This window comes from Salvia hispanica, chromosome 4, assembly GCF_029641045.1.
Source record: "Salvia hispanica isolate PSC_SH4W2 chromosome 4, Shi_PSC_v1, whole genome shotgun sequence".
NCBI classification, from domain to species: Eukaryota; Viridiplantae; Streptophyta; class Magnoliopsida; order Lamiales; family Lamiaceae; genus Salvia; species Salvia hispanica.
Genome location: NC_142695.1, coordinates 55,212,157 through 55,219,676, shown reverse-complemented (window position 1 = coordinate 55,219,676; position 7,520 = coordinate 55,212,157). Strand labels below are relative to the sequence as shown.

The 7,520-nt window shown below is 38.9% G+C and overlaps 1 pseudogene; it reads left to right on the top strand.

Moving 5' to 3' along the window:
• The first annotated feature begins 427 nt into the window (after positions 1 to 427).
• LOC125198704 (putative receptor-like protein kinase At5g24010 pseudogene) lies at positions 428 to 3,151 on the top strand (annotated as a pseudogene).
• The last annotated feature ends 4,369 nt before the right edge of the window (positions 3,152 to 7,520 follow it).

Below are 7,520 nucleotides of genomic sequence, written 5' to 3'. Positions count from 1 at the left end.
CTATATTTAATCTAAATAATTTTCTCCTTGCCATTCCGACATATGCGCACTGGACTGAAGTTTTTCCTCAATGATTGGCAATAGGAGAGAGAGTGTATCGACTATCGAATGATGCAAAAAATTTTATACTATTAAATATGGTAGTAATACTTAATGTTTGTGTGTCATGAGGAAATACATCAATTAATAATATCATGAATCAACTTACCGAAGTTGCTCTGATCATTCGGGAATTCGTCAACATGTACATGGAAGACTTTTCTAATTAATGAAATCTGAAAAATCAAATAAAAGAGAACCTTGAAAAGCATATAAGTGTAGAATAATAACTCCATAATTGTGAGGTCCACAACACAAGACTTGCCCAAGTCAACTTCAAGTCAAGCTCATCAACTCTATCTTCTTCTCCCCTCCAATCAAACCATTTTAAAATATCCCATCTCTCTTCTGCAATAATTCTCCTCTCCCAAAATCCAATCATCCATGGAGCTCCTTCACTCCCACAGCAACATCCTCTCATCACTTTCCCTCACCTTCCTCCTCCACTTCTCATCCCTCCTCTTCCCCTCCTCCTCCTCCTCCTACAGTACTCTCCCCGACTACTACTTCATCAACTGCGGCTCCCATTCCAACCTCTACACCTTCCAACGCAACTTCACTGGCGACGAAAATCCCTCCACCTTCTCCCTCTCCTCCACCGGCACCACCTCCTCCGCCGCAAACCAAACCCACGAACTCTACCAAACCGCAAGAGTCTTCACAAAACCATCCTCCTACCACCTCAATTTAGACCAAACCGGCACCTACATCCTACGCCTCCATTTCTTCCCCTTCCCCTCCCTCGAAAATCCCCAATTCCACGTCTCCGCCGCCGGCTTCTCACTCCTCTCCAATTTCACCGCGCAGAGCGCCGGCCGCTACGGATTCCCAATCGTAGAAGAGTTTTTAATCAATGCATCCGCAGGGAAGCTGAAGATCAACTTCAATCCTTCTCAAAAAGACCGATCTTCCGCATTCGTAAACGCAATTGAAGTCTTCCTCGCGCCGCCGGAGCTAATTCCATACTACGCCGTTCCCATTCCTCGCGTGAGTGATCAGGGAAATAACGGAGGCTATAACAGCGTTTTGGGCGATTTCACGCTGCGGATTCTTCACAGGATTAACGTCGGTGGCGAGAACGTTACGCGGGACATTGACACGCTGATGAGGTATTGGGTTCCCGACGATCCGTATTTGCTCCCCGGAAACACTTCCAAGTCCGACCCTTACACTGATGAGATTAAGTATCAGGACGGTGGAGCTACGCCATTCATTGCTCCTGATTCTGTTTACAACACTGCTAGAGAGATGAATGCTAATAGCTCCAATAATATCTCGTGGCGGTTTGAGGTTAAGAAGGGAGTTAGCCATCTCTTGAGGTTGCATTTTTGTGACATTGTTAGTGATACCTCGAATGACTTATTTAAATTCAATCTCTCTATCGATGGTGATGAGCCTTTTGTGGTGTATCCCTGGGATAAATATTCTCAGGGGGCAGCTCCGTTTTATATTGATCGGTTGGTGGAAACCGATGATTCCGGTTTTGTGAATGTAAGCGTTGGCCCTAATTCTGAATCGGATGTTAAGAATGCAATGTTGAATGGTGTGGAGATAATGGAGCTTCTCAGAGACAAGGCCTCTGATTCTGGAGATGGTTCTGGGAAAGCCTTGTTTCTGATTCTTGGTTTGTGTATTGGTGGATTGGTTTTGGTTTTGGTTTTGGTAGTGTTTGGTGTAGTGTTTCTTCGATTCAGGAAGAGGAAGGTGAAGCAGAATGGGGTTTTGAATTGGCCGTTGGGGAGTTCTTATTGTAGGACTACTGCTCGGACATCGGTGACCGGGACGCCCTTTGCTGACTTGAACCTCGGGCTGAAGATCCCGCTGTCCGGAATCCTCTTCGCGACGAAGCACTTTGACGCGAAGCTGATGATCGGGGAGGGGGGTTTCGGGAAGGTGTACAAGGGGACGCTATGGAACGGAAACAAAGTGGCTATAAAGAGGAGCGAGGCAGGGCACGGGCAGGGGTTCGAGGAGTTTCACACGGAGATAAGGGTTTTGTCGAAGATCCGACACCAGCATCTCGTCTCGCTCATTGGCTACTGCAACGAGAAGGACGAGATGATACTTGTATATGAGTTCATGGAGAATGGGACTTTGAGGGAGCATTTGTATGGGGATGTGATACACAGCCTCTCGTGGGAGGAGAGGCTGCGGATATGCTGCGAGGCAGCGAAGGGGATTCATTATTTGCATACGGGATCTACCGGGACGATCATTCATAGAGACATTAAGTCGACGAACATCTTGTTGGACGAGAGCTACGTGGCGAAGGTGGCTGATTTTGGGCTGTCTCATTCCGGGCCGCTTGATCAGACTCATGTGAGTACGGAGGTGAAGGGCAGCTTCGGGTACTTGGATCCGGAGTACTTTAGGTGCCTGCAGCTGACGCAGAATTCGGATGTGTACTCGTTCGGGGTGGTGCTGCTGGAGGTGCTATGCGCGAGGCCAGCGGTTGATCAGGACCTGCCGAGGGAGGAGGTGAACTTAGCGGATTGGGGAATGGTGTGGCAAAGGAAGGGGGAGTTGGAGAAGGTTGTGGATCCTTGTCTTGATGGGAAGATTAATCCGAATTCACTGAGGAAGTTTGGGGAGACTGTGGAGAAATGTTTGCAAGAAAATGGGGCGGATAGGCCTAATATGGTGGATGTGTTGTGGGATTTGGAGTACTGCCGCCAGCTTCAGCACTCGGCCGTGCCGAGGCAGCCGTATGAGGACACCACGACCGAGGTGTCATGGGGCGTGCCCATGCAGGTCCTTAAGCGGCTGCCAACGGACAGCTTCACGGTTGAGGAGGAGGACTCGGTTAGTCGGTCGTTCAGCGGTGTATTTTCGAGTCAGCCAAATGGGAGTGAGGTGTTTTCGTTGCTGGATATGGATGGTGCGAGGTGAGACTTAAATATGTCTAGTGTTTGTTGCCTCATGGGTATGTCATATGTGTGCCTTTCGAATTGGGATAAAATGTATTTTTGTGGAATATTTGGTCTCTTGAATTATAATTTGTAAGACCCAACCATTCCTACTAATAACAATGAATTGGTTAATTGTGTCTTCACTACATCTCTTTCAAGTTACAAGGGTAGCTAAGGGCACCACAATCCATGAAGTATGATAGGAGTACTAGAAATAAGTACTTATATCTTTGAAGCATGCGATTATTTTCTGGCAAACAAAAAAAATCAAATGTGTTTTCACTTCAATTAAAACTAGAGAGAAGAATTTCATAAATAGTAGTAGTATGACAAGTATGTTAAATTTATTTGTTAACAGCCTTTTAAATTTTAAAAATTTGGTCAAACATTAATATGTCCCATAAATTTTAAAATTGAAATATTAAATTATAAAGTTTCAATTTTTCTCAATTGTCTCATCCATCCAAAAAAGTTATTGTTTAACGATATTCAAAACAACGTGTTTATCAATATAAGTATTTTTTCTTTTATATTTTTCTTCTTATTGTATTAACATATTGTCGTCTTTACTATCATAAAATTACGTTGATTTATGCATAGATGAGAAAATAAGAATAAAATGAAATTTCGTGATTTAGTATTCTAAATTTTGCTCAAAATTTCATGAGACAGATCTGAATTTGATCAAACTTCGTGTTTTATATAACTATTATCCCTAAATTTATCTACTCAAGAACAAAAATTTCATTCCCTAAGTTTAGGAGATGCCATGAAAAAACTTACTTCCTTCATCACACTCCAAGTGAAGCATTTCTTGTTCGATACAAGATTTTTTGAAGTGTTGTTTTGTGAGGTAAGTGGAGATATGGTAAAATAAGAGTGAGAAAAAGTAGAGAGAGTGACATTTTTATTACTTAGAAATGTGTTATTTATGATGAGATATCCCAAAAAGGAAAATATACTCCTATTACTTAGGGTTGAATAAAATAGATGAGATAAATTGTTATAGATCTTATCACTTAACTGAGAGAGAGAGAGAGAGTTAAGAAATGTGTCATTTAGGATGAGATATCCCAAAAAGAAAAATAAACTCCTACTCCCCCCGTCCCCCAAAATTAGTCACCATTTGAATTGACACGGGTTTTATTAAATGTAACAGAAAGTGGGTTGAAAAAATTAGTGACATGTGGGTCCTACTTGTATATATTAGTTTTAAAATAAAATGTGAGTGAGAATGAGTTAGTGAAGTAATAGGAACTGAACTGTATTGTAGGCATAGTTTGTGAATAATTGTAACTATAATGAACTAAAAAATGCATATGATGAAGTTATAACCTTAAGTAATGAAGTAATATGAACTGAACTTTGTTTTATGCATAGTTTGCGAAGAATTATAATTGTAATGAATTAAATAATATACTCGATAAAGTTATAATCACATGTAATGAAGTAATATGAACTGAATTGTGTTTATGTATAAGTGTGCAGTTGGACTTGTACCTGTATTGACTAAATAACCTAATTGATGAAGTTATAATCTTATTTAATAAGGTTGTGAACTAAAGTAATAACCCTCCTGAAGTTCGATGAAGTAAAAAGCTATTGTGATGAAGTGATATACTTGTTGGATGAAGTAAATGCATGTATAAATGAAGTAGTGATCACTTGTCCGCATCTACACTTGAATCCTTTATATCATTGGTTTATAAACTTTATCTCGTAAATGATTTAATTCATTTCTTCTGTTCACTACTTTGAGTCAACATAAAACAAGACAAGAACTATTGATAAATGATTGTCCAACAGAACACTTATCATGATAATCTTAATCATATACTGTATATTTTATTTGGTAAGAGATTGGAAGGTTAATAAATAATGAAACAAAATGCATAAAAGTACTTCGTAAGTAGAGTTATTATGTGTTTTTTGAAATGAGATTTTATTTTACCTTCAAAAATTTAAACGACAACAAACTATACAAATACATCATAATAAATACTGTGGATGTGGAAATACTTTAATAATGCAGACATATATAGTTTTCTTTAAATGAATAGGTTCAATATTAACATATGAATAAAAAACTTCATAGTCTATTCACTTTAAAGTTTGCAGAAAGTTAAACAGATTCAAATTCAAAATGGAATGAAGTAACAAAGTATCAAAATGAAGTGGTTAACTACTGAAATGAAGTATCAAACCTATTTGAATGAAGTAATAAATTACAAACAAATAAATGTATCACATTTTTAGAAAATCAAAATCCTAACAAGAGAATATCAATAAAACAACTCATTACTTATATAGTTGCTTTTTCTTCTCATCTGTTTTGTCACAATTCCTTGAATGCCGACCAACCACGTAGCATATGGCAAATGTACGACCAAGCTTGGACAAATCCTTATTTCTTCATTTGGCACATCTACGACCAGGCTTGGACATATACTTTATTTGGCAAATAAAACCAGACACTAGTATAAAACATAAAAACTAACTGTTGTTAGTAAAAAATTATAACAAACACAAATCAATCCGGTATATAATAAATTAAAAATGAATAGATATTTACTTCATTCTAGTAGGATTTTACTTCATTTTAAAACATTATTACTTCATTGGACTACGGTTTTACTTCATTCCAGTATTTGATCAAGCAAATGTCATATACCTACGAAAAACCAAGTTTCCCTGCGTTTTCACCGTATATGAATTAATCAAACCTCTACATTCTTTGAAACATTTCTACGAACACATCAAAGGCACAACTCCAAGCAACCATCTCTTACCTTAGACTGCTTTCCTCTTCTACTATGTCTCTTCATGATCGAATCACAATTGAAACCCCACAGATACTCCAAGCAAATCGGCAGTTTCACCTTCGGTAAACGATTTGCGAGTGTCAACATTTTGAGTGTCAACCACAGATCACATTTCGACCTGAATAGGTTTGAGATGTCATCAATTGTAGAAGAGGAAGTTGTGGAGTCGTCGATTTTGGCAGAGAAACAACGTTTGAGCATTGATTTGCAGTAGAAATGAGCGTCGATTTGCAGTAGAAATGAACGTCGATTTGGAGAAGAAGATTAGTGTCGCTTTGTAGAAGAAAATGCGTCGATTTGTAGAAGAATTCTTCGATTTGGAGAAGAAGAGAGCGAGAGAGATGAGAAAGAAGATGCGCAGCGTGAATGAAGAGAAGCAACGTTGAAATTTTTTACCCTGGATGTAATTTGACCGAAATACCCCTAATTTGAAGTATATTGCTTACATAATGAAGTAGCGAAATTCATGAGGCGTGGTTTAATCTCATCCATTAAAATCTAGATCTAAGGGCCCTAATTTGGTCTCTAGTTCGGTCTTTAAGACTGGATTTGTGAATAATGGGACTATATATATATAGAGAGAGTTGTGATCAATGTCGAACCCTTCTTAAAGACCGAACTAGAGACCAAATCTCATCCACTCATTAATCACATCTAATGGTTATTAATAATTATACATTATCTGATTTATTTATTTAATTAAATTGGTAAAAGGGTATTTCCGGAATATGCAGTTCTTCCTCCCTTCCCAAATCTAACCCACTTCTCTCACTACAATTCTCTCTCACCTTTCCCGACCCCAATTCCCCTTTCTCCTTCAGCTTGTCTCTCTGCAATGACATCCCCTCCGTCTCCATCGTCGGAGTCACTGGTGCTGTCAGGAGTTCCTCTCATTATTTCAGACAGAGACTTCCCTACGGATCCCTCAAGTTGTTCGCCTCCAAGCACTCCGCCGGAAAATCGATCGATTACGAAATCGAGATTACATCGTCGAGGAATTGACAGAGAACAACTCCGATGACGTCGACATTATCGGTTCAGCACATGGAAGATTGTGAATAAGGAGATGCAAAAGGAGATAATTGATAAGGTCATGGGGCCATAGAGAATGGGCCGGAGAGGTTGCCGGACAAGCTGCCATTGATGGCTAAAAAGAAGAAGCTGCAAGAGCAGCGTGGAGAAAGCTGATTGAAGAAGTGTGGAAATCGTCACTATTTATATTTCTATATTACTTCATTTGATTAGGTCATTACTTCATTTTATTAGGTTATTACTTCATTTGACTAGGTCATTCACCTAAGTCACAGATTTAGGGAAAACAACAACTATGATGTAGTTTTACATCTATGGTTATCTGTGGTTCTCGATTGTTTGCAGATTATGAAATTTGTTTGAATATTACTTCCATGGGAATTTTGCTCTGTCTACTATCTCTCTCTCTCTCTCTCTGAAACGTTGGGGCTTTTGTTTGAATCCTAATTTGTTTTATAGTTTCTGAATTCTAGCTAAATTGGTTGTTGTTTTGAGCTATGCATAATCCACTTTAGCAGCTTTCAGCCTTAATTAGTTTATCCAATTTAGCAATGGAGAATCTCCATCATGAGGAGGCTCGATATTTTTGACTGAATTGAATAAAAGTGAGAAAATAATTCTGCCAAATCCACGACATTTGAGTTATATGATTGGTTGT